At 35.1% G+C, this 25568-nt stretch overlaps 1 protein-coding gene across 2 annotated transcripts in view; it reads left to right on the forward strand.

Annotated features, from left to right (window-relative positions):
• The window catches only part of LOC118737170 (protein single-minded), a 133247-nt gene that overhangs the window by 35067 nt on the left and 72612 nt on the right, over positions 1–25568 (forward strand). The gene's annotated exons all lie outside the window — the stretch shown is intronic.

Consider the following 25568-nt stretch of genomic DNA (forward strand, 5'->3'; position numbering starts at 1 on the left):
GATTTTAAATCAAAAAGGATTTGAAATCACGCAACCCTGATCGACAGCCAGTTCGAAAACGTTCTATCTAAGAAAACTTTTCTTGAGCATCCTACTCCGGAAATTGATTGAAAAGTTTTTAGAGATAAGGCGTTTTCGAACTGGCTGCCGAGATAGGTCGATCTTTCACTTAGGTATCGATACAGAGTAATCTTTTAGGAAGAATTTAAAATTTAGTACAACTTTGGAAAAAAGGCGAGGTACCGCCCTGTTATTTTAAAATGTGTGTAACTCAGTAATTAATTGACAAATTTTAGCGAAAATTCGTACATGTGTATGTGTAAGTATATTGCGTTTAAAACAACAAGCTAAAAAAAAACCCGACTTCAATGTTTACATTGAAGTTTAGGGGTACCGTTAGTTTATTCATGATCCAATGATCGCAACTGAACCAAATCAGTACGGGACCAACCCCAGAGGTGTTACCTTTAAGATAAAAAGAAAAAAATTTCGAAAACGGTTCACGTGCTCCAAAATTATGCGGTAACATACATACATACATACAAAAAATATTCCGACGTACTGATAAACTTCTCCTTTCTTTTTTGAAGTCGAAATATGAAATCGGCACTAACTATGTAAGTATTTTAACTCATTTTGGTTATTACATGTACATACATATCTTACATACATATGTACATATGTAAATATGTAAGTATGTTTGTGAAGGCCATAAGTGCTGCGCTTATAAATATTTTGAAAATATTTAATTTCCCATGCGTGTATTCTTATCGGCATCGAATGTCCTTACGTATCTTGATTTGAGTATCTCAATCCTGTGCGGCCGGTTAAGGGATAATTCACATGTCAAATTTCTTAGCGATCATATTTATTTACCCCTTTTTCTTAAGATTATTGCAACTAAAATGAACACAAGTACCACAGACAGGCTCCTTTAATCATTTACAAGTAATTTATTGTGAAATTAAAAAAAAAAATCGTCTAGGTTAAATGCAAGCGAAAAAGACAATAGCTAAACACAACAACAACATTACATATGCACAATGCATTCATGCGGGTCAGTCGTGTGTCGAGTGATGATATGCGATAGTTACGGTGACCATATTTATGAAAGCCGAATACAATATCAAAATTTTGTAGGATAATTTTCTCGAGATTTTTACCCCGTAAAATTTGTTAAAAATTTTCGTTAAATTTTAGTATAATAAAGTGCAATTTTAAGTCGGTAAGGCTTACCACTAATTTTTGGCAACTTTTTTTTGTTGACGGTGTTACGCATTTTTTCATTTAAAGTATGTATGTTCGATCTTTTTTTTTTTGAAAGAGAAGCAAATGAGCAGCACTTTTCACTCGCACTTTATTATACTCAACCTTAATGAGTTACAAAACTGCAAACCAAATTTTTTTCTAAAGATTCTAATTAAAAAGTTTGAAACTTTGGGGAAACATTGCAGAATTAATTTTTATAGTTTTTGCACAAAGTTGAAAATTTGGTATTAAAAGAGCGGTACTTTAATAAAATAAATAATAAACATTAAATAAACTAAGGAAAAAAAGACAACACTTACTAAAATGTCGAGTCCTAATTTCTATTTTGGCCACTGTATGTATTCCTCGATTCGAATCATAGGCATTCAGATTAGAAGATTATAACTGTTTATAAAGAAAATTACGATTATATACCAACATCACTTAAAACTCGTTCATAGGCATGCCATTTTAATGAGAAGTTAAGGCGTCAGAGCACCGAATACGGGACAAATAGAGGACATTAAAAGAAATACAGAACATTTGGCGTCCCGTATAATATAAATTAATTAACAGGACAATGGGCCAAAAAAGAGGACTGTCCCGTATAATACAGGACGGATGGTCACCGTAGCGATAGTTCATAGACTCTTGTTACCCTTATGTCGCAATCTAATGCAGGGGGGTAGGGGGGTGCGAGCGCGTGCGTAACAATGCGTCCTGTGTATGCGGATCGCACAAGACAACAGCTAAAAAAGGAGCAAAATACGATGCTGGAAGTGATGTTGAACAACAATTTTAGATATTCGATGTTATTTCTTACAATTTTGCTGTAGTCCTGGATGCGATGTATACATATAAACATACACACATATATATATGTACATATGTATGTGTGCGCAAGTGCTTGTGGTTGTTTTCAATTCACATGAAGAGTTGTTTTTAAAGGAATCCAGCGTCCTTGTTATTATTGCTGCCTGCCGTTCGTGCCACACAGTGGCTTGTCAGTTTGCCACGCTGTTGATCGAAGTGATTCGATACTGTCTTTGGACGTGATCTGGACAAAAGATGCAATGCCGATTTGTTGATTGAATTGGACGCTGGTGTGAATGTACATATGTATGTATATATGCAGGTATGTATGTAGGTAAAAGAAATGCGAAGTGAAATCAGCGGTAAATGAATTTTACGTACATAAATTGCGGGAATTAAATGGCTACATACATACACAAAACGCTAAGTATGTATATTCATATGTAGTATATGTATACATATATCTACGTTTTTAAATTCAATATGGCACGTACAATTCGCTGCAGGATAATATCTTTTTCAACAGTTCACAAATCTAAATTTTTGCGATCAAAGTTTGCTGATACCAAAATTTCTTTCGCTATTTTTGAATTTAGCGTAACATTTTTATTTAGTTTTTTTTTGATTTTCTTATGGCTCTATGTTGACAAATTGGCGAGACCGCTGAGTACTGTTTGAGAGGCGTGAAAAAAGTGTGAAAAAGGCAAAAGATACAAAAAAGTGCATATAACGCGTTGTACGCGCCTGCGCATAAATTAAATGTCACTGACACGAATGATGAGCCTATTGATGGGTTGAAGAAAGAAGCTGGAAAAGCCAGCAGCATGCTTCGAAGAAGAAGTGGAAGTAGAGTGGAAGTGCTGGAGGTACATATACATACATATAAAAAATTCTCACAAATACATAAAGTACTTATATATGTAAATACAAGCACTGATGCACTCTATATCTATGTATGTATGTATGTATATGTTGGTGTGAACAAATTCAAAGGAGGCATTAAATTAGTACACTTTGACAGAGAGGAAAGAAGAAGGGAGCTATTTGAGCTATTTTAATAATGTATGTATGTATGTACAAAAATATTCAAGTTTTTCTTCCCCAAACCGACTAAGGTGTAACGTATCCAAATATTTTTGTACCAATGTCCCGAAAATTTATTAATACATTTTTAGTTAACGCCTCACTGCAACTATTCGCCTTTTAACGGAAGTTCGATAAACGCTTTGGAACAGTTTGCGGCATATGCAAACTAGTGGAGCGTTCATTATAGGGATTTTCGTCCTTTCGTTCGCAGTTGCTTTTGCGGCTCAATTGCGTTTCTGATTGAGCGTGAAATTTTTGATGCAGCAATGCGCGTGTTATACGAACACTCACTGTCACACATAGGCACATATAGTCATGAGAAAAATAATACGCACGCGATATTTTTAACAATTTTAGCTATGTATTTTCTTTTGTTTGTTTAATGTTTATATTTGTTTTTTTTTTTTTTTGTAAAAATACAGCTTATTAACTAACAAAAATCCTATAAGTCCAAATTGCAAACTTTGTAGAAAAATTCAACAAAATTTTACAACAACAACAAAAACTTTTATTGAGAGTTTTAAGATAAAACATACATAAGTATGCAGTTTTATATCCCATGTAATTACTTTAAGAAAGTGCAAGTTTCAAGTGGCTAGGAAGTCGCGTTAGTTTTTAATAACAAACATGCCCTTTCTTAACCCTTTATAACTTAACTAAATAAAAAAAGTTAAATCATACGCATTCTAATAGATTTTAGTAAGAAGTGAAACACGTATTTTTTAATTTTCAAGAGTTTTCTTGACTAAGTGCGTACATATCATTAAATCGCTAATAGGTACCCGTTAGAAATGAGTCGGCGACTAATCGATCCATTAGAACCCGTATGAGACTAGTTGCGAATAATTAATGCCCAATTGTACCCGATTGAGAGTAATCTCCGAATATGCTCTTTAGAGATTAGTCGAGCAATTTTTTGCAGGGAATGGTAATACATACATATATTTTTTGTTGGCGCCGTACTTCGGATTTCGGTAGCTGACCAGCAAAACTAGAAGCTAGAGTAACTTCTTTTTGGTTGTTTGTGTTTTCAAACCAAATTTGACAAGGGATGACGGAAAATCGTTCCACAATGCATCAAGCTAGAGTAACAGATTTGTTATCCTTCTAAACAACGGTAGCTACATCTATTCCTCCTACATTTGCACCATATTCGACGGAGTGCCCGCGACCCTTTTTAGAAATATCTTTATCTGTTGGCAATTTACAGTCAGGTATTCTATTTCGACGTATTGTTCCTAAGCTGAGAATCCGTTCCTTGGCCAAATAAATATTCTATCAGTGGCGACGACGTAAAATAGTTGTCAAAATAAAGCCTAACGTTTGAGGCAGCACCCAAATTTGGCTCCCCAGTCTCTATAATATTTTCAGCTCCAGATTCTTCTTCAAAACTGTACGCGAAACCGCTAGTGTCGCAAAATACAAATATTTTATATCCCAATTTTTTCGACTTTTTGGGATTATACCTTTTAAAGTTATACGTTAATTTTGTCGAGCAATTTTGCTCATCCATAAACAGCCTATCCGCGTTGGGACGCTCGCGAGGAAGTATCTTGGAATTGTCATTGTCTGTCCACTGGTATCGTTTCCTTTATGAAAGGTGTTCCGATTTCATAATTCCAATGTTTCGTCACTCTTGGATGATGTGCCAAAGACATCATATACATTATTCCAATAAATTGGTGGATGTCGAATTCGGAGACATGAAAATTCTTGCTGGGATACTTTTCTATAGCGGTATGCAGGAATAATTCTTGGGGAAAAATTTTTGGAAAAACTGGATGGGCGTTTCTAAATCCAAAATATCAGTAGGTAGTTCTTTCCTCCCCGTGAATCAAAGTTGATGTTCATTTACTTCAATACCTTTTTTCTTCCAGACAATATTCTTTAGTTTACTTCGACGTGATGAGCCAGGCTGAGTAGCATTTGCAAATATGGATGTTTGCTCTAAGGTACTATCAGAATTATGGTTTTCGATTTCATTGTGTCCGCCACCCTGCCCGAAATCGGTATCGAAGTTTAAACTTACATTGTTCTCCGGCTCAAAATTGGGGTCGGCAACGCTATCATCGTCACTTACGAGGAGCTTTATGAAATTTGCTTGAGTGAGATAAAAGGGAAAAGCCATAATTAAAGATATATGAACTTGAAATTTGGCATGCGTGTTAAGAAAAACATAGGCTTCAACATGCCCATGGAGAACTTCTTCCAACTAGTGTAAAAGGGGACTAGTTTCGAACTATCCCAAAAAAGACTCAGTCTATACGGGGTGTCCCAGTGACAAGTGCTTTTCGGGAGATTGGGTCTAAAATGCAATACTGGCGAGTTATAGGGTTTAGACGGTAGTTATAGAAAAACTTCTCACCCCTAAACGAAGAACCCTAATGAAAAACGACCTATAAAGCCTTTTTAGCGAATTGTATAAGCTTTTTAGAATAAAATATTTTGAGGTGGTTTTTTTAGTGTTTAGGGAAATCTGAGCACTAAAGTCAAAATTTCAGGAATTTTGTATCCTTATTTTACTTTGGCGGCAATTTTGATATAAAACAAGTCGTATTAATCTAAATTTTTTTTTTTTTTTAATTATGAAATTTCTTTAAAATTGGCCACACATATGTCATAAAATTGTTTTTGGATTTATTGCGGATAAAATATACCTTTTAACCCGCTTTATTCTCACAGCTGATCTTTTTACTAGTCTAGTTTAGGGATAGTTCGGAACTACATAGGCCCCTTTGACACTATTAGGAACTAGTTATTCATAATCAAATTGAAGCTTATGTTCTTTTTAAAAATCATGCCAAGTTTCAAGTTCATATCTCCAAAACTTTAGCTAAAATTGAATTTTGACGTCCTTGATTGGCAAAGTCTCACACTGTGCCTTGGGCGAACACCAGCTTATATAGATCCGGCCGTTTAGGCAAAGGACAATTTTGGCATATCCAGCGAAATATTTTTGATTTTTGGAATATGTATGTAAGTATGTAAATGTAGTATGTTGCCTGGCATATCACTGCTGTAAAATTCGCCCTATCGCACACTACATACATACATACAACGCCTTCGCCGACAGCTGTTCAGCTTGGATTGGACTTATTCCATTATTATTGCCTTGTGTGGCTCGTTAAACGCCTTGTTGTTCTTGTGGTCGTTAGTCGTCAATCAATTTGCCACACATGCTAATTTTGCGCTAGTTTCTAGAACAAGTTAGCCAGGCATCTAGCCGACTCATATGCAAAGAGCAGCAAGAAAGCAGACGAAGTGCCACGCGTGCGCTGTTGGCTGCTGCAACCAGTTAGTTAATCAGTTGGTTGGCCAGTTGGAGTCAGCCAGAAGGATTCGTTGCGCTAATATGGGAACATATGCAAGCGCAGATACATAGATTTAAGTAAGTACGAGTGCTCTTATGCATATTTACATATGTAGTTTGCATGTATGTAGGTATGTAGGTATGTAGCTTTATGCTGCAAGTTGTCATAAGTTTAAAAATGTTTTTGTTTTCAGTTGAAATGTGAATTTGATGAGTTTTACCAATGTCACAGTTGTTGTTATTGTTATAACAGTTGTCGCCTCTCAATATCGTCATTCGCCATATACATACATACATACGAATGCAGATGCTTGTGTAAGAGCTGCGCTATGCCTCACTGCACAGCAATGTTTCTTGGAAGCATAATAGTAAATATTCTCCTGTGCCCTTGGCATCGTGAAGCTGCTCCTACAAAATTCACGTAAAACTTAAACACATTTACTAACGTATTAAGCTATATAGTTATTTGTGCTCAAATATAGTGCTTAACATAACTATGCAACACTCACATATTGAAAAGTTTTGATTTTTTATTTTATTATTTTTTAATTTAATTTTTATATTTATACTATATTTTAGTTTATTCCTTTAAAAAAACCGTATAGAGTCGTGACTCAACCTTTGTGCAATATTAAAAAATCAACCAACTTAAAAAAAAAGTCGAGCTTTTTATTTAGATTTCTTAGAAACATGTTGAAAATGAAGTTTTGTAGACAAATCAATTCTCAAATAATAGAGTGCAAGTTTGAATTAGCTCGGACTTGCCGTTGATTTTTGGCATTTTTTCTTGTTTAATTGTTGCTCATTTTCTCCATATAAACATACATTGTATGAAAGAAAATGAATGGCCTGTCAACAAAAAACTAAAAAACAATGCTGAAAATCAACCAAAAAAAAGAGAAGGTTATCAATTCGTCGGTTGTGGTTTTTGCTTAAAAATTACTTGTTTAAGAAATCTAATTAAAAAGCACGAAATTATTACGAAAGTTTCTTGATTTTTTTTATTATTGCACAAAGTTTGAAACTTGGATTTATACGGGTTTTGGTAAAAACTGAACTATATTGTTATACAAAAATAATTATAACTAAACAGTAATAAAATAAACAGTCAAAACCTGTCAATATATGAGTGTCGTATAGTTATGACAAGCACTATACATATATGTATGTATGTATTTAGCCATGCATACGGTGACCATATTTATGAGAGCCGAATACGGGGAAAAAAATAATTTTGCAAATTTTTCCACACTGTTTTCCCTGAAACAGTATCCTTATAGTAACATCACAAATTTGTAGAATAATTTTATCGAGATTTTTTCTCGTAAAATTTGTTAAAAAAATCGTTAAATTTTAGAATAATAAAGTGCAATTTTTTTGTTGACGGTGCTACGCATTTTTCCATACAAAGTATGTATGTTTGACCATTTTTTTTTGGAAGAGAAGCAAATGAGCAGCAGAAATTTGGAGAAACATTAAAAAATAATTCTTATAGTTTTTTTTGCACAAAGTTGGAAATTTGGTATTATATGGTTTTTGTTAGGAAAAGAGCTTTACTTTCATAAAATATATAATAAACATTAAATAAACTAAGGAAGAATAGCCAAAACTTACTAAAATGTCGAGTCCTAATTTCTATTTTGGCCACTGTATGTATTCCTCGATTCGAATCACAGGCATTCAGATTAGAAAATTATTACATATATTATATGTATACCAACATCACTTAAAATTCGTTCATAGGCACGCCATTTTAATGAGTTGTTAAGGCGTCGGAACACCGAATACGCGACAAATACAGGACATTAAAAGGAATACGGAACATTTGCCGTCGCGTATAAAATAAATCAATTACCAGGACAACGGATCAAAAAAGAGGACTGTCCCATATAATACAGGACGGATGGTCACCGTAGCCATGCATACAACCACCTACAAAAATACTTATACACCCTTGCTTGTGTTTGCTTAGCGAAAAAAAAATTATTTACAGATACTTAATTTTATTATGTACGAGAGTAGTATATTTTCACTCTTTCTATATAAATTTTAAAATATGCAAATTAGCTATGCGTAATTTGCATTTTGAAAAACGTCAGCCACAGCTCATAAACGCCCCTAGTGACTGTTACAGGCAAACGCACATACATACATACATATGTATGCTTGTATGTACATACGCACAAAAACATATTAGCTGCATTTAACTGAGATTTGTTTGTTATTGTTGCTAGTAATAATTTTTTATTGTTCTTTGCGCTCATTCCCCACTACATTGCGTCTGCAATTATGTTGCATTCCTTTTTTCTTTATGCTTAATTTTCTTTGAAAATACGTTCTTGTATCTTTGACGACTGCGCACTCGCGCCGTTGACAAGCTTCGAATTTCAATCTCAACTGTTCGGTATTTTTTTTGTTTGGTTAAAAATTTGTTGTTGTTGCTCTTGTTCAATGTGTCAGCTATTGTTATACTACAAACATACATATGTACATACATAGCTGGTTCTGTTTATATTCTCTTAAATACTTTTTATTGCATTGTCAAAGCTTCAATAGAATTTGCCATGGCATATCGCCAACTGTTGTCTTGGAACCCGCATAGAATTTCACACATTCCCCCGCAAAACAGCTTGTTGTCGACATGACAAAGATGCAGTTACTTCATTGTGTTTGGCTACAAATGGCCAAAAGAAGACGCATGGTAGTGTGATCAAGTGAATGTACTACATCAGTATCACTTGCTCGATTTTTATTTTTTTTTTTATCTCTAAAAACAAAATTTGAAACCTTTATGTTGCCCTTTTTTCCATATTTGCTAAGTACATAGTACAAATGGTATGTATATATGTATGCAAATAATAATTGTGAGTAAAAACACTGAAAGAAATTCTTTGCCGGTTTAGGGTGACAACTTCACCTTCTCAGAATTTGGTTCAAAAACGCCCTATCTCAACTGAATATATATCGAAAATGTGCTGAGATAGGGCGTTTTTGAATCGGCAGCTGGGATAGGGCGTTTTTGAACCGAACTCTGAAATAAATAGCGTGTTCTTGAAAAGCTTTCTGAGATCGGGCGTTTTTCACTCAAATTCTGAAATAGAGCGTTTTCGAACTAGCTAGCGAGATAGATCGATCTTCCACTTAGGTGTGTGGATTTGTGTGTTGCCAAGCGATACTTTGTCTTGTTCCTATCCACTTCTAGACTAATCTCCTTTCGTCCCTATTTCAAACATTTTTGATAATATGTTCAGTTAGACTTAATGAGATAAACTTATATAGCCATAAGTGGGCGGTACGACGCCCATTTTCCAAAATTCCATAATAACCTCATTTCTTTTTAAGGGATTGTTGCATTAACATTAATCGGCGTCCGTACATTTCGAAGTATCGACGTTTTTTTAAAATTGCCGTTATATGAAAAGTGGGCGTAACTTTTGTCCGATTTAAATTATTTTCAATATTTTGCTTTTTTTTTGGGTCAAGTACAATAATTATTCCGAGTTTGGTACAATCGATAGAACGGTTACCGAGATATATGTACACATGCAATCATAAGTGAGCGGAGTGGCGCTCATTTTCTGAAAATTTTTTATAATCGTATTTCGTGCAGTAGTTACGGATTTACTGCAAACTTCATATTTCTCAAAATTACCGTTTTATAACATTTTTATTTTCCCCCAAGAGATCATTGTAAATATACATTTGAGTGAATAGGCTTCAGTACCCTGCAGAGAAAAGGTAGCAATTGATAAAAAAATAACCAACTTATTAGCTTTTTTGTAAGATTTCGATAAATAACTAACTTTTAATTAACTACGATAAAACTAACTTTAAGTTAGTTATAAAGTCGTGCAGGAGTCATGCAGACGTTACCGGGAGTTTGTTTTCTCTAAACAAGCTTCCATTTAAATAGCCTCATACAAAACATACTTTGAATATGCTTTCTTTCTGCACTTCACAAATACTTTTTCGAATTCAACACAAATAAAAGAAAATAATAATAATAAAAAGGTACAACTAGTAGATAGCTATAAACTAGCTCCGTTTCCTGCAGGGTAGCTACTAAAATATCGCAGTTTATGTATTTTAGGAAACTACCGTTACATGGGAGGTAGGTGATTTTGCCCATTTTCAATACCATCCGTCCCTAACTCAAAAGAAATACACGTACCAAGTTTCGTTAAGATATTTCAATTTTTACTCAACGGATGGATGGATGGCCGGACAGACTACAGCTTCAACGATTTCTGTATTCAAACGTAAATAAGGTTGGATACTAGACGCTTCAGCCTATCATATGGTATCGTCGATAGGACCTTATACGGCTTTCTTATAACGCTTGACCGGCTTTTCGCAGCCAGTTCTTAACAGATCAGCCAGTACACCATTGCACAGTGGGACATTTTGTATGGAACTGGAGTAATAATTAAGATACCGCATTAAAACTTAGGGAATATCTATACAGAAGACCAAGAATGGATGGTGTGGAAAATGGGCTAAATATGACAATAAATACGCCCACTTTTCATATAAGAGTAATTTTTAGAAATATGGAAGTGCGGAATTAATTTATAAGCGAAGTAAAAATTTTACCCACCGTAAGAAAAAAAAACTGGGATGTGATGCAAATAAATCCTTTTGGAATTTGACTTTCACGAATGGATTAGTATTGTACGTTTGGCTTAGTTTGGTTCAGGTCCGAAAATTACTGTTCCCCTGAGTTAGAAATAATTTAAACATCCTTGTTTCCAAGATGGTCCAGTAAATCGAAATAAACATTACTTGCGAATTCAAACCGAGTTGATAAGCATTAAAAATAAAAACGACTGGTTAGAAATTTTCCAACCAACATACATATTTGTTCAGAAAAATAATTCCTATGTAAATTGAAGTCTTTTGTAAATTTATTCTGCACCTCTAACGAGGCAGCTATTGGCAGCCAAAAAATGGTTTGGTATTGATCGCAAAGCTTTTAGGAATTTAAGGAAAACCTAGCGGGTGCAAGTGGTGGCAACACTTTATATTGCTTTCTTTATTCAAAATCGCAGTAATATTGGGTCTTTTCTTCAGAGTGATATTTTCATAAGCAAAAAGAAACTTACATTAACTTAAGAGTTTAAGTCTAATGTTCAACTCACTTATTAATGGTTCAACATTTTTACATTCATATTTACATATTTTATATTCATATACATTTTATGGCTTAATTCTCTAGCTAATTACTTGCAAAATTAATTCTTTTAAATTTTTTTTTTTTAGTAAGTCATATAGCAATGGTATGTAGGAAGCCATCCGTGTACATTTTTTTCTAATTAATTTGCACTTTGCAAATCTTTGAATTAATTCCATTCATTTCCCACTGTGCGTCGGCGGGCGATTTGTGTACGTTTTTTTTTTAAGCCGTATTATTACTGTTCTCACCTAGTCTAATTCGAGTATAGTATACTTTTATTGCCTTTCTCACACCAATTATTTATTTTTTTACTTTCTATTTGCCAACATTATCTGCTAATATTAGAATGACTTAAAAAATATTTGTTGTTTAGGATAAAATTTTGTTTGCATTTCTTAGTGAAGGTGTGAAAATAAATTTTGATTTGGAATTAATATTTATGTATATTGTGTGCACATACATACAGACTTGCGTACAAATATATGTAGGTATACAAATATGTAGGTATGTATGTATTGCATATAAGTACATATGTATGCATGTGTGGGCGTAGTAAACCTATTAAAAAGGGGAACATGTTGCACAGTGAATTATAGCTAGGAAAGACTTAATCAAAATATTCGTCTCATTAAATGGTATAAATGTGACCAAGAATAAACTATTTTTTAAGCTATATGTGTTCATTTTAGGGATAATAATTTTTTCGCTTTCTACGATCCCGGAATTTAGATATTCATTACTTTTCAATAACTTAAATCGAAAAAATTGCGTCTATATTGTTTGAGAAGCTCTCCCAACATAAATAAATAATAAATAACGGGTTTGAAACCTACTTTTTTTATTTAAAGTGGCGTTTTTATTTTTTCTCTCTGACGTCATGATTTATTTTAAATAACTTTGTAATTTCAAAGATTTTATTATTTCCAAAAATTATTTAAAAAATTTGATGCAATGTAGAATAAAATTATGGAGTAAATTTCTTTAGAATTTAAAATAATTACAGCTTTTTGGATTCACAAGGACGAATAGGTAATTTTTTTAGCTGATGAAACTAGAAGGACGAAATTCGCATATGTTTTCGGGTTTATATAAGTGCTTATCATATTTATTTTTATTTTTTTTCAAAAACAAATATTGCGAAATTCCAAGGATAAAATTTTAAAAGGACATTTTCACCGAAAAATTGAATCTGTCTAAATTCTTCAGAATTTATTCTTTAATGTGACACCCATATTTTTTCTTTAAGCACATTTCACTGAATATTTTAAATCATTTTTGAATTACTGGTGTCAGAGTGAAAAGCTGAAAACGCAATTTTATTATATTTGGCCCATGGTTTCGCGAATATATTGATTTTTGTGTGTATTATTTACTATCGCGCGGTGTGTATGTATAATGAGCTAGACATTTATAAATATTTATATAATAAAAATATTAATTATTAAATAAAAAAAGAACTATAACCAATACTGGTAAAGAAATGGAGTTTTTATTTTTTGCCAAGAATATCGGGATTTTTTGTACCTCAAAAAGGCCGGGATCCCGGAATTAACATTCCTAGTGCATATTGTAGAATTTTCGACTTTCCCATGAATACGTACGTAACAACATCGGGAATACAAGCGCTGCGACCTAGGAAGATCTATTGTTCTAAACCCTAACTGTAATGATTCCAACTATTTAGGAACTTAAGCACAGAGAAGACAATCGTTCTCCAAGGTGTATCAGTCTGCTATTTCTGATATGTCACATAGAATATGCTCTGAGGTAGCAGTAAGAGTTCCAAGAGTCCCCGTCAAACTAAATAAACCTCCTACCGTCATATACCGTTCGCCTCGCGACGCCACCGTCAAGGATTTCGTTGGGATAATAACACTGTGTGATTGCTAAAGTTATAGATCTTATGAAGCGTAAAAAATATGCATTCTTATAAGTTTGAATGCCCCGCGTACTTATACTTATACTTTTAAATATATATCATTAGAAAATACTGATAATTCGCAGCAGATAATACGCTCTTTAAAATACATTTATGCAAGTTTTATGTACAGGATGTAAGAATTAAATAAACTTTTTAAAGTTTCAAAAATTGCATTTTATTAACATAAAATATACAAAGAACTCAAAAATTTTCAACCGGCTTCAAAAAAGGGGGGAGGGGGTTATTAATTCTTCGGAGTATTATTTCTTATTTTATGCATGCCACCGCATAACTTTGGACCGCGTGAACCGATTCCAATAATTCGGAGGGGCCTACAGTTTTACGCCGGATGTTGCCTGCCGACGGACGACCGTTGTTAAGAAAAAACCTGTGTAATTTTTCTGTAGTTAAGTTTAACTAATAATTTAACCATAAGTCTTATCGGGGGTATTTCTTTAGTCTGATAATGGAGAAAATAATAAAAGCCGCAGAACTGAACCTCTCAGACGCCCTGTCTATATTTTGTTATCAATTAGCAATTATCAGGCACCTTAAAAAGCCTGGGCCCGGGAGATTCCCCCCTTTGTGATTCTGCTGAAGATTTGGGACCCATTGCGGATTTGGGAGGGAGAGTACTGCAGACGGTGGAACAGTGAGCTGTAAGGCCTTTACAAAGACATAGCCGCAGTGTAGCGAATTAAAATACATTGGCTCCGTCTGGCCCTGAAATATTCAATGCAGAACCTGCTGCTGATGGTGGTGGTAGATGAAAGGGATGACCTCCTCTGCGGTTGAAAGATCATGTGGACTGGACCTTGGCTTTCGTCGGTGTTTCGAATTGGCGCCAGCTAGTGAGATTAAAGAACTTCCACCCCTAATCAAAAAAGTAAGGGCGCCTGGGCCACACTGGAGAAGTGAAACCTACGTTACTTATATATTTTGTCTCATAACCAATGTATACATACACACATCTGCTTTTGCTTAAGGTTATATTTTTTCTCTTTTTTCTATCTAGACCCCACCCCTACCCCTGTTCGTTTTAATAACGTTCATGTTATTCTGTTTTTCCATTACCTTCATTTTTATCTTTATACTCTAGCGATAACAAAATCGATAATAACGTTCAACAAAATATCGATAACAAAAAGGATAGAAATATCGATAGCAAAATCGATGACAAATTCGACACAAATTTCAATAGCAACATCGATAATACCACTGGTAGCAAAATCGATAAAAATATCGATAAAAAAATCGATAAATATCAATCACAAAATCCATAAGTATCGATAACAAAATCGATAAATACCGAAAACAAAATCGATAAATATCGATAACAAAATCAATAAATATCGAAAACAAAAATGATAACAAAATCGATAAATATCGATAACAAAATCGATAAATATCTATAACAAAATCGATAAATAATAATAATAATAATACTAATAGATTGGCGCTTACACATATGTTAGTGTTTGGCCGAGCTTCTCCTCCGATTTGTATACAAATAACAATAACAAAATCGATAAATACCTGTAACAAAATCGATAAAAAATGTCGCTAACAAAAAAATAAAAAATATCGGTTACAGAATCGATAACAAATCGAATAAAATATCGATTATTATATCGATAAGTGCCGAAAATATCGATAGCAAAATTGATAACAATATCGATAATAATTTCGATAACAAAATCGATAAAAAATATCGATAACAAAACCGATAAAAATACCGATTACTTTATCGATAAGTCTCGAGAATTCCGAAAATTTCTAAAACCCTAAAATAGTTCCCAGATTGAGTCTCCGTGTCTCTCTCTCTATATCCTTTCCTCTTTAAATCCCTTTATTTTAATCTTTATTCCCCTATCTTCGTCTTTACTTTTATCGGTATCCTCATTTACATCTTTGTTTTTAATTTTATGTTTATCATTTTCTTCATCTACATATTCGCCTTTACCTTTGCCCTTATATATAAGTGAAGTGTTTTAATTTACCTTGGCCTTCATTTTTGCCTTTATCTTTACGCATTTTTGTTTTTGTTTCTATATTTACCTTTGCCTTTATCCTTTCCTTTACCTATTTACGTACTCCCCTTTACTTTCGTTCTTGTATTGGTCTTTTTCTAAGAGTTATGCTTTAACCTTTTTGTTAAATTAATTCCATATACATACACCCACTGAAGTACTTGTTTCAGCATCAACCATTTCCGTTGCACCATATCCGTATGCGATTTCCGTGGAATTTGCCAATTTACTCCCAACCAACCACTTCAAAAAGAAAAAGTTTAGAAATTCTATTTCTTGATATTAACCCTATTTTCAATTTAATTGAGTAATAATTTTATAGAAATGGAAGTGCTGGTCACTGTTCCGAATCCATTAAAAGCGTACCACTTCGGTAACAGCGGAAGAATGATAAAAAAACGAATTGGAACTGTGTGAATTTTTCTAAATGCTACTAATTTAATTGTAATTTAATACTTCGGTTTTACGGTTTTACGGTTTTTTTTTTGTTTTTTATTTTGTTCTGTATTTGCTTACCCCTGAGTTGGTTATTTAATACCAAGCCAAGTTTTCTGTTCCACGTGAAAATGGTAGCTGCATAAACCAAATAAAACGGTGACAAATAACTAGAATTGTTTTTTTTTTTTTTTTTAATATTAATATAAGCAGCGCAAGTCATAAACACCGACACGTTACATAACACTCAACATTGGTCAATGGATATTGACTAAGGTCTGGACTTTGAAAAAGGCAAAAGCAATTCACGGTTGTAAACATATGTATGTATGTAAACATATAAGTATGTATGCATTTCTGTATCAGCATAATTTCGGAGAACTTCGAAGAAAGTCACCATGCAAATGCACTTGTACTTGAAATAAGAACTTTAGTAAGCGATAAATAAAAATGCTGATGAAAGTAGTACGGAAAAGTAAAGCATAGCAAAAAGAAAGAACGTTCGCGGCAACCCAGCTGCCAGAAAGTCGCATAGACGAATAGTGCTGGCTCAAGTGATAGTCGAGCTAGTGGAGTAAAAGCTGGCGTTGGCAGAGTGAAATTTTCATATGAAATGCAAAATTTTGCAAAGTCAACACAAATCACGAAGGGTAAATATGATTATTATTTTTATTTACATACATACATACATAGAAATGTATGTTTTGCTTGACATTGGGCAAGCGCAAGTGACAACGTCGATCACATACGTTCATACATACATATCAGCACAGTAGCTGGGGGGCTCAGTGGAAAGTGGTTCGTAAGAGCCTGAGCCAACCACTAGCCAGCGCGCCAGCGATAGCGCTCGCTTTGCGCACTTGCCGAATGTCAGCTGGCCAAGAGCTTTGCACGAGTTTAGAGTAGCAGCAGTCAGCGTTATCGGAGTCGCTTGCGATATGATGGCGGTGGCGGCGCCCGTGCGCGCTTCATGTCCGACGCTTCGCGGCAGCGACCACCGCCACCGTATATTCGAGCATGCGATCAGCATTGTGACTGGAGCGTTCGCTCCAATCGCGGTTTGGCGATATTTCAGCTTTTAGTTGCATCGCGCCCATTGCCAGTGAATTTAGAGTTGCTGTCGCTAACAGCGCCTACATACGAGTATAGTACATATGACCGTATTAAATCTCAAGTTTTACGTGCTGTCATTAATTTAGTAGTTCTTGTTTTGGGTGTGTGTTTTTTGTTTTTGGTTTTTTGTGCTGCTCGATGACAAATTGTAGTTGCATTACACAGGCGCAGAGTTCGTAGTACGTCTCCTTTATTGCTGTTATTGGTGGCGCGTACTGTGCACGCTTCATGTCAAACGTCGCGCATGCGCACATTGTTTTGTTTTTATGAAGCATAATTTACGATTTTTCGGTGCGGTTTTAAAGCGAACATTTGTATTACCTAGTGTTGTTGTTACTATTTTGGTTGTGGTCGCCGCCGCCGTCGCCGTCGTCTTCCGCGCCTGTTACAAATTTCAGTTTTGAATTACCGAGTCAGTCAGAGAATTTCTGCACAAAACATAATTGCAGCTGTGTGATTGGCGTCGTTAAACACTGCACGGCACAGCAAGAGGAGCGCGCGCATACTCCACTTGTGTTGCTATCATCGCGCCGCCTGTTTGCCCTGCCGCACTTGCCCAGCTCGCCGCCCCATCAAAGTTAGTATGCCGGACAGCGACAACAGTGCTCCAACTACAGCAGCACTTTGAGATGGATCCAAAGAGTAATAATTGTGCACATTAGTTTTACATTTCATTATTCGCTTCGAAATATTTATGGGGAAATGAAGAAAGGAGATTTGTTTGTTTTTAATTTGGATATTCTTATTGCGCTTTTACATACTAAGTACTTGTGTACATACATACATATATGCACATATTTAAGTATGCATTTTTATATAATCGGAAGCTTGCAGCATTGTTGGCTCTACCCACACCATGTATGGATGTATATGTATGTCTGAAAATTGTTCGGTAGCTTGTAATTTGTTTGGTCTGGAGCATGGAAATGGCATTCATTGCTTGTTGTTGTTGTTGTTGTTGTTGTCAGCAGCATAATTATTTTAGCTGCAAAATGCATTTTGCCATTACCACTCCATACTGTAGACTGCAGCTGGATGTAGGGATATCGTATAACGCAGCTATTGTTGCAGCTTCGGTGAATTTAATGACAGCCCAGCAGCCCGAAACAGGAACATTCAAAAAGCACTAAAGCAATCCAAATACAAATGTAAGAAAAAAATTAAGTCAACAGCAAAATTTTTAAAGAGCAAGACAAATGGCGATGCGTCACAGTAGTTTGATTTTTATGCGCATTGCTTGAATGAATGAATATGTTCATGCACATAACTATATACATACATACATACCCTGCAGCGAAAAGCCAAATCAGTCAGTAAAAATACCAGTTCACAAACTAGTATCAGCTAAAGGATGGCTTATCAGTTCGACAATTTTGAACAATATATACGATCAGCAAACACTTGCAACCTTCGATACAGCTGATCACTTCCACAGTTGCCACAGATTGTCCATTTGGTAATTTTTTTCCAGCTTGGTGCGTTGGACAGTGTAGCGAATCCGCTAAAATGCGATAAAAATATGTTAAACTTATTTAATGGACATGAAATTGTCTATAACGCGGGTTTTCGTGGTGCTGATTAAGAATCTGAACTTAAAATGGTAGTTTTTGGCGAGCGTTGCCACATGCTTAAAAATTTAAAACAACTTAATTAACAACTCCAATGAAATATTTGAATATTTGTGTCTAACGAGAGATGTTTAAGAAAACTTTATTTCGAAAAAAATTGGAGCGGGGGAGGGGGGTTGCCATTCTAAAGGCATATAATTAACAAATTGATGAATTATTTTAATATTTATGTCAAAGGAGAGGGTTTATAAAAATAAATTTCTAAAAGATTTTTGAAGAGGGTTGCCACCTGTTTAGAAATTCAAAATTAATTTAAATAACGAATATGTGTGTCAAGCAAGAGAAGTTTAAAAAAGTAAAGCTCTTTTCGAACATATTTTTATAAACGGCTGCTGAAGTCATTAAAATTTAAAAGTGTTTTATTTTATTTTATTTGAATAAAATTTCTTTTATATGTCAAAGTAAAAAACAAGTGCAATTAATTGATTTTCTTACTTTTGTATGTCGGCTGTGGCGTCGCGCTAGCACTACCGGTTCTGGCTTGGAGTTGGTTAAGATTTTTTAAATTAAATCAATTTCAATATACATAAATTATAAATTTGAAAATCTTTTTTTAATTTAGGAAAAATGTATGTAAATAAATTAGGGATGTGCGATTATTCGATTACTCGACCAAATTTTGTTAATCAGTTTTCGGTTAATCAATTACTCATGTAATCAAGACTTTGATTATTCAAAACAAAAACTAATATAGTTACTTAAAATATGATAACTTAAATAAATGAATTTTACTCTTTAAAAGGGTTTTCTTTAAAAAATGCCTAATTTCTTGTTTACAATGTGTACATATAAACAAATCTCCGGAATTGGTTTTAGTGTCATTCCCTTCTCTCGGCAAAAAAAACACTAATGCATTCTTCTTGCATTTATCTCAATCATTGGGTTTCCAGAAACGAATGCAGTGAAAAATAAATCAAATACTTGAACAATTTTAGCCTTAAAATTACTAATTTTTTCATTGTCACTTGAAATCGTTACACATACCCATACATTTTTTGGAAAAAATTAGAAGGAGTCGTCGTACAAATATTCCGTGTGCAACATTTATGGACATCAATCAAGAAAAAAATAAAAAAAGGATAACTCCCATACAAACCTATCCTCAAAAACGCCTTAAAAATGCCATAAAAAGCGGACTTATGATTCCGAAATTTTGCCCATATGTTGGTAATAATATTATAACTAAACATTAAAAAAATGGGAGCAATCGGTTTATTTTAACACATACCTTCCATAAAAACTTACTGGCTAAAGAGAATGTAGTACCACAGCCACAAGCTATTTCGCTCGCTACATCAGAAATAATACACCATAACCACAGCTACATATTAAGGGCAGTTTAGAGTATTTAGAACATTTTTACTTTTGACAGCTCCTGCTACATACCACAACCTCACCATTCTGGTTAGGCAGTTAATCTCAAAAATGTGAATGGTGGTTGAACAAAAATCTCAATGAGTTTTAGTTGAATAACATTTTTCTGCTGGCTTCTGTTACTTTTATTATTTTATAAAATTGTAAATTTCGTAAAAAATTATAATCGATTTTTCTTATTCAAATATTTCTTTATAAAATGGTACACTCGCTCCTTTCAGGGGGATGAATTGGCAGACTATTCCGCCAACTGATATGATGATACTGGTACTTCTACTGGTAGATGTTAAATTTACCAGTCGCTAACATAGCAAAAGGATAGAACGTGACTAGTTCACAACTATTAGCTTTCCCTTCAGGCACGGTCGCCACTTTAAGGAATTTATTAGTACCAAAATTTTAATAAAAATTACCATTTTTTATTAAAAACTTAATTTTTTTTTCTCAAAAGTTCAAATTTTTGCACATTTATCTTGTTATAATGTTTCACGTAACAAAGAAATGCCAATTTTTTTATGCAAGCTCTAAAATGTTTTTTTATTTTTTTTTTTTGTATAAGTACAGTAAGTGAAAGAAAATATATATAACAAGTAATTTTTAAGCAAAAAAATCTACTTCAATTCTTATAGTCAAATTTAAGAGTACCAGTTATTTCTTCATGATCCAATAATCGGATATATGTATATGTACATATAAGACCATCCTAACTCAAAGAATATAATTTTCCAGAAAACGGATTTAAATTGTTTAATGATTACTAGGGTGATTGACTCAGTTTTTTCGAACCGGTTTCCATGGTTTTTTTTATATCTTTATTGGATCGTTACTAATAGTCCATGACACATGGTAGGCTTAATCCGAGTTCCAAACCGAATTTCATTGGGATCGGATAGCATTTACCATATCCGCCCCTAGAGTAGTGGGCGTGGCAGCTCACCAATTTTTATCAGCTTTCATACTTTTTCTTTCCTTACGTTTAATAAATTTTGCTGCAACTCTTATAGAGATCTGGCAGTTCGAAGCGTTCAGTCTATGGAAGACTGCACGCAAACGGACGCAGCTGAAATTTGTCTCGCTATTAGTTTAAAGTCTACAAAGTATTTTTGTACCAATCACCGTCCACCATTGTGGTATCCTAGAGCACAATCTCCTAATTGTCTAAGTGAGCCTCGGTTAGATACTTATACTCCCCAGAAAAACACTAAAAATGCATAATATCACAAAAATGTCCTTAACTCTATAAGGACTAGGAAAAATTATGAGGACATGATTTGGAGCCACCCTTGCATACTATTGAGCTTGATATTGAAGATGAAGACAAATCCAATCGATCATTCAACTACTGTTCCTGAGCCGTTAAAAGGCGTATGCAAATTCATACGAGAAAAAATCTATTTATACAACACCGCCTTGCTGTGTCCTTTGATAATTGCTAGAGTAGTTTTTATTTTCAGGAAAAAATCCTTAAAACCGGTTAGTAGGGACTTTTAGAATCGACTGGACCACTTAGTTGGATATTTTCACACATTTAGAAATTCGGTATTTCTGCCACTCTCAGACCACTGTGCTGCGTTAAGGTCGTTCGTCTTGCCAGTTGACCTCTCTACTTGTTTGAATTGTAATTTACACACATACATACATATGTACATAACTTCCAAAAATTTAAATCTAACTCAGAAGTTTAAGCTTAATGCTGAAGAAGTTTAAACGCCCAAAAGTATGCGTCAAAAGCTTATTATATGTACATATGTACATAAGTACATAGGCGTTTGTGTATCTATGCATTTTGGGTTTTTGCAATAAAATGACGAGATTGACATTGAATTTTTACTGCAGACAATGACTTCTGCTGCTTTCACACCTTTCCAACAACAATCGTACACAAATGCTTACATATGTATGTATGTATATATGTATGTATGAAATCGGAATTGAAGTTGCAACTCGGTTAGAATCAAACTAGAATTGAAATGACAGTAAAACGGATGTGTTGCCAGACATTGTATGGCACATGTCGCATGTGGCATGCCACAGACAGTGCTAGCATGAAAGAGAAAGCAAATACAGACATTGCCCTGCCGGCTGACAATGAGGGGTGAAAGATGCACACACACACACACATACGCACACAAACACATCCGGCCAGTTGAATACACACACACGCAAATGCAATTCAAATAATAGAATAGAAAAGGCGTTGCCAAATGAGCGCACACTTACCCGCACAAACATACATACATACATGCATACCTATTTACGCGTTCAAACACACAACATGACAACGTCAGCGGCGGGCGTTGACGAGCTTACGTCGAGACACGACATGCTGTACAAATACAAATGTAACAACAATGGAAACAACAGCAACAACAACAACAACACTCATACAAACAACAACAAATGCGTATAAACGTGTAGACGAATACCAATACGAATGCGAAAGTGAAACGAAACAAAATATTCCAAAAAATTCCAGTTTGACTTTCCAGCTGGCAGTTGGCAGCTGCGCGGCTGTTATGCTTTTATTTGTGTATGAATGTATGTATGGGTTTCTGTTAAAATGCGTGTGTGTGTGTGTGTGTGTTCGTAGGTGTATGTGTGAGTGTATTGCGGGTTGGACAGCCAATGAGCTGTTCGTTGCACGTTGTTTGTGTTGGAGCTGGCGGTTGTGTTAATGGTGGCATGTTGTTGGCGTTTCGGTTGCTGTTTCGGTGTTATGCCGTCGCGACTTTGTTGTGTTGCAGTTGCGGCTGTTGTTTAATTGTCATTGTCTCTGCCGCTGCCCTGATTCTTGTAGGCATATGCACTAGAAGACTTGGTGGCACTTGGCTTGAAAACCAGTTTTTTCCATAAGTGGCTGGTGAATGAACCGATCGTCCGGCCAGCATAAGTATGTATGTATACATACATATATGTACATATGTATGTATTTACATATCAACTTACTCATTTCACTAGGCAATGACTGTGTACATACATGCATTACTTTCCGTTTTGTGTTAATATTGTTTGTTGTACCATAGCCAGAATGAAAATGAACGAGCAATGGGCGTCCTTCTCAAATGTATTCCACTTTGAGGCATTTCTATTCTAACTGGTTTTTTAAGCACTACTTCCGTACGAAAACGTAATGCTGCTCTTACATACATACATACATATGTATATGTACTAGAGGTTTACGCCGACAGGCTTTGCGGCGGCGGCGTGGTCAACTTGAAAAAGAATCGGCGGCGGCGGCGACGCCGGCGCGTCTGAAAACGCCGGCGCTACTGCCCATTAGGTAGATTCAAAAGAGACATAAAGCTACTAATCTTATCATGTCATCTCGTCAGCGTTAGGCATTGGCCATGCCAATTCAGATTGTAATTGTATTTAATTAATTCATTGAATTAGTTTTAAATTAAAATTACGCTACTTTCTACTTGAATTAAAATGTTGAGTGTCTGCTGCTGATGGATGGGCAAACAGAAGAAAGTCCGACGTATATAAATAAATACATCTCTATGTTCTCTACAAATCCGTATATGTATACTACTGAAATTTAAAGAAATAAAAAAATTTAAAATGTTAAGTTATTGGGGAAATTTATGTCGCTATTAAAATTTTTTTGCAATAATCTTATCATCCGTTATGTTAAATTACGGAGTTGTTACGATTCTTTGCGGGTCATATGTATATTGAAAACAAGGTTTGGTCAACTTCCACCAGAACGGGCCTTTCTGGCCACTTGTAGGTAGCTAAAATATCCACTATTACTGAATGTAATGAAAAATAATAGTAATTTTACGAAAAATGGGGACTTTAACCCTGTGTAGAAGACATTGCGATGCGCGGGAGCAAACGCCTCCTGGGATTTGACCACCACTTGGGAACAGGGCTTCCAACTATACTTAGCTATGAAGTGCCATATTGAGGATAAAAAAGTGCCAAAATGTGCCAAATAGAAAAATATAACGTGTTACCTATGTTTTTTCTGAGTTACGCTTTTTTGGAAATGTTCAGTGGCCCAAATTATGCGAAATAACTCCTTTAAAAATTTAATCCTCTTTTCGTAAAATAGTGTCTTTATACGAGTAGTATTTAGTTCTTTCAAACGATGTATTTTAATGTGCATACATCATGAAAATTTTGTACAAAATTCCTTAGGCGCCGAACGCCGCCGCCGCCGCCGCCGCGCCGATATTTACGTAACTCGGCGGCGGCGCGTGAGAAATGACAAAAAACGGCGGCGGCGGCGGCGTGGCTCGGCGGCGTATACCTCTAATATGTACATACATTCAAATGTACACATAAATGAAGGAATGTAGCGCAATTGCTCGTCCATATGGGTTCTTAGAAAGAGGCCTGGATATACAGTCTTGACCAAAACTTCTGTGGGCTTAAAAATGGAAAATGTCTGCAATTTTTATATTTAATCATACGTATTAACAAACAAAGTCTATGTGTTGATTATATAAAATAGCATAAATAATGTCCTTACCTCAAGAGATATGTATTACATATCGGCCCCTAGCCGCCAAAAAAGTTGTAAGCGATATTTTTTCGAAATTTCATTTTTGACGCAGAAATACTTCTAGAGTATCTATATGCATTTCTGCATCAAACAGTTTTGAAAAAAATATCGCTTACTTCTTTTTGGCGGTTAGTGCCCGATATATGTATGTACATTCATCTAAAAAATTACTGGATAATCAACCGCTATAAAGGAAAGTTTAACTGCAATCTCTACTGCCCGCCAATTTATTCGCCACTCAACTCTCGATATACGCGAGTAGTGGAATCACATTTCCCGATTATTAAGTACCGCCGCCAGAGAAGTAGTCGGATTTCAGCGAGCCTGAGGGGACCACGATGGAGTGTAAAGAAGATGCAGAGAAAAAAGATGCCGCTTACAAGGCCTCGCCGTGATCGGGCGCAACGCGTGCCATATGGGAACGTTATGAGGAACAAAAGAAGCAAGCGGGACGTATTAGTCGCAATAAGAAGAGAGAGGCCGAATTGTATGAGTGCGAAGAGATTGAGATGCTGACCCGAAAATTTTATCAGAGAGTTTGGAGACTTACGGAAGGTTTCAAGACCAGGGCGAACACAATAATGGCGACTTAGTGAGCGATGTCAAGAACGTATTTAAATTATGGGAAGACCCCTCTTCCACCCTACTGAATGGTAGCAGCCTGAGCCCCCAGTCGATGATGACGGAGTCGATGTCCCACCACCTGACTATGGCGAGGTAAGAATAGCAATAGCGCGCTTGAAAAACCTCAAAGGATTTGATAAGGTGCACACATCAACTCTTATATAGAATGTGGTCAGATGAATGCCTGCCCGACGACAGGAATTTAAGTGTGCTCTTCCCAAACCACAAGAAAGGCGATCCCGCCATATGTGCCAACTACCGCGAGATCAACCTTCTAAGCGTAGGTTATAAGGTCTGAAG

The sequence above is a fragment of the Rhagoletis pomonella genome, unplaced genomic scaffold (genome assembly GCF_013731165.1).
Source record: "Rhagoletis pomonella isolate Grant_MI unplaced genomic scaffold, Rhpom_1.0 Rhpom_scaffold_00004, whole genome shotgun sequence".
NCBI lineage: Eukaryota > Metazoa > Arthropoda > Insecta > Diptera > Tephritidae > Rhagoletis > Rhagoletis pomonella.